The following is a 3,869-nucleotide window of genomic DNA, read 5'->3' on the forward strand; positions in this document are numbered from 1 at the left end:
ATTTGACCCTATGATGCTGAACTGGCCAAAGGAGGCAACTTCCCAAAACAGAGCATTAGTGAATGCTCCAATCAGTTGTACGTCTTATTCTCATGGCTTTAATGCGATGTACAGAACACTTGCTAGAGCATGTTATGTATGGAGGCATTGTGTATTGTCCATTTTAAATTAATTGTTTATATGCAGATTGAAACTTAAAATCTTTTTTTTTTCCAAAATAATTGTAGCATTGCCCCAGCCTTCTTAGGTGGGACTCAATAGCCATTGTTTCTCAGATTCAAATTCAGATTCAGATTCAGACAATTGACGATAAAATGAATTATGTTAACTCACCAAGTTTACAAGGACTGTCAATGGATGTATATATTAGAGCAGGGGTGTCAAGGCCCATGGGCTGAATACAACCCATGGGGTGCTTAGATCTGGCCCCTGAGGCTGCCCTGGAAACAGCGAAGGAGCGGCCCACGGTGCCTCTGCCAGTGAAAACATCCCGGTCGAAAACAGACATTGAGCTAGCCACATCCTCCTGATCACACACTCCAGCCCCGTGAGATCAAATACAACCCTGATGCGGCCCTCAATGAAATCAAGTTTGACATCCCTGTATTATTATTTATTGTTATTATTATTTATTTTGATTTATATGCCACCCTTCTCCAGAGACCCAGGGCGGCTTACAAGGCGTTAAGCAATAGCCTTCATACTTTTTGTATATTTTTATACAATGTCAGCTTATTGCCCCCACAAACCAGGTCCTCATTTTACCTACCTTAGAAAGGATGGAAGGCTGAGACAACCTTGAGCCTGGTGAGATCTGAACTTGCAGTAATTGCAGGCAGCTGGAAGCTAAATACTACCTTTAACAGTAGCATTAGTCTGCTGTGCCACTCAGACATATTAAAGTATGTCAGACAGTAATACAGGTAGTCTTCGACTTACAACTCAAATTGAGTCTGCCAATTATAGTCATAAATCATGACGGTCATAAAATGGGTCATCACATGGCCATACCTGATTTTACAACCCTTTTTGTAGTGGTCATGAAGCCAACCTGTTGTTTGCTATGGGGTAGGGCTCTTTGGAAACTGGAAATATGTGAAAGTTTCCAGGGGAGGGAACATCGTAAATTATGGTCATATGACTGTGGGATGCTGCAAGCGGCCATCAATGTGGGCCAATTGTCAAGCAACCCAAATCCACAAGTATATATTTATATTCCTTTCCAAACAAGCATATATTTATATTCCTTTCCAAAAGGAAAGGAAAGCAAAATACTCCCAGTACAATGGGTTTCTAAAATTTCAGCCCAATCCTATATATATATATATATATATATATTAATCAGAATTTCAAAAAAAAACTTGCCCCCCCAAGGTATGATAACCACAGACAATTGGCCATTGTGAAAAGCCAGGTAATTTTCAAAAGCAGTCCTTGGAATGTTAATATTTTGAACAATACAAAATATTTGGTCTTGTCCAGTCTTGTGGCAGGCAGTAAATCTCCCTTTTGAGCCTCCTTTTTCACAAAAATATCCACAGTAGCCCCATATGTTCATTAAATGTACTTGACTTTGCTTGTAGCAGTATCTTGGAATAAAGATTATAACTATTTTGTAACAATTGGCTTTCATCCCCTTCTCTCTCTCTCTTGCCCATGTATAAAATATGATCTGAATTGATGTATTTTTAACGATCAAATTATACTGATAGGAGATCCCCTAAAGGGAATGATACAGTACAGTAGGACTGTAAGTTTTGACATGGTTTAATGAGCTGCATGCTAACTCCACCTGAGTCATTAACAGTTTTGACAGTCCTTGTGAACAATGATATTCTCTGCAAGGACATCCAAGGTATTTTGTAATAAAGGTTAGGCCCATATAAGGTTGAGTTATTTCCTCTTCAACTTCGTTTTTTCCCAAAGAGACAATAGTTAAGGCACTTACTTCTGATTAATAGTTTAAGTCCCATTCATTTAAATAAGCTCTTTAAATGATCCTAATACTGGAATGGGTTGTCTATTTATGCCCTTATTTAAACTGACTTTGATTATCTTTATTATTGTGTCCTTAGAATATTCACATATGCAAATATACATACAGATCCTGAAAATTGCCTTTACATAGTTTGATTTTTACCAAAGCATTATGAACTAAAATCATCTTAATAATGTTTTACAACTGAACACTGATTATCATAATACCAAAGGCAGGTCCACTACAAATTATAGATGTCAATTCTGAATCCATATTTCCAGTCACCCTGGGGGGGGAAAAAAAAACATTTTGTAGTTCTATTCGGGTCTCTTGGCCTGGAGTTGAGATTGAAGCTCTGAAGTCTTCTTCTGGTGTGCTATTTTATATGCAAGTGTATAATGGGGAAAGGAATCAGAGAGAAGAAAAGAAATAAAATGGCCTCCCCCCTCCCTTTAATCCTCTGGATACAGCCCTCTGCAGTGGAGGTGCACAAAATGTTTTATGTCCAATACATTTGAAGCTGAAAATAAATGTTTCAAACTTGAAATGGCCACTTTGAAAGTTCTAAATTCAAAACAAGACACATGTGTTGAAAGACTATTTCAAGAGACTAGAAGACTTCTACTTGACCATTCCAGCATAATGTTTTGAGTGGGCTATTTTATTCCACTCTTGAGGCAAAATATATTACCCACTATGTGCACATCTGTCTTCTAATATTATGAACTATAAACTTTGAGCAAGTTACTTTCATCCAGCTTCATCTAAGTTTTCTTTCTTTTCCTTTCCTTGCACTGGTTTGTGTCAGGTTATTTAGAAATTGTATTTCTTTCTTTCTCTTAACTGATTGATGTATGTTTAATGTAGGTAGTATTAAGCATATAGAAACCATTCCATGTTGTTGTGTCCATTAGGTTTCCAAATTTTACCTCCCACATGTATTATTATAATGCTTTTATATTTTTTATGTACATTTACAGGGCCAATAACATTCGGCACCTGGAAAACAATTAAACAAAGTGTTCTCATTAAAATAATCACATTTATATGAGAAATAAATGTGGGAATAGTTTTACTGAAATGAAGGCAAAGAAAAAGAATAAATATTAGATTGAAAAAAATTGTAAAAGGTACCCAGTCTGTGATATGAGTGGTAAATAATACAGAAACTTTGTCATTCAAGCAAAGTGCAATAATTACCCCTCAGGGTATTTCACCCCCTCTAAAAAATGTATCCTCAATATGTGATGTTGAATCTTCTGGAAAGAGAGCCTTGGTAGTACAGTGGTCTAAGGCACCCTGTTATTAAGCTGGTTATTAAGACCAGCTGCCTGCAATTACTGCAGGTTCGAATCTCGCCAAGGCTCAAGGTTGACTCAGCCTTCCATCCTTTCTAAGGTAGGTAAATTGAGGACCCAGTTGTGGGGGCAATAAGCTGACTTTGTATAAAATATACAAAAGAATGAAGGCTATTGCTGAGCACATTGTAAGCCGCCCTGAGTCTCCAGAGAGGGCGGCATATAAATAAATAAATAAAAATTAACCGTTGGAGAGAAGATGAAAATTTTCACAATAGTTTAACAGGTTCTTTTAGGCTAGACATATGGACAGACCTGTATGAAATGTCTGAAAAAAATATTTTGGTCCTAATGTGATGCTTTTTGAGGAAAAAAGTTTCTTCTTAAAAAAAAATCACTTGGAAATAATTTTATCAGTAAAGCAGAGGTTATACTGTTGCTATATCCCAATTCCATCATCTTATCAACAGAGAGAGGGGTCAGTGGGTCCCGTTGCTTCTCTAAATTGCAGGGGGGAGGGATTGTGTTTACATGTGTGTGTGTTTGGTTCCCCCTTTGTTTATAGTTCTCAGCCCACCCAAAAATTCTTGAAG

This window comes from Pantherophis guttatus, chromosome 1 (assembly GCF_059756535.1).
Source record: "Pantherophis guttatus breed Tessera chromosome 1, ASM5975653v1, whole genome shotgun sequence".
Lineage (NCBI taxonomy): Eukaryota > Metazoa > Chordata > Lepidosauria > Squamata > Colubridae > Pantherophis > Pantherophis guttatus.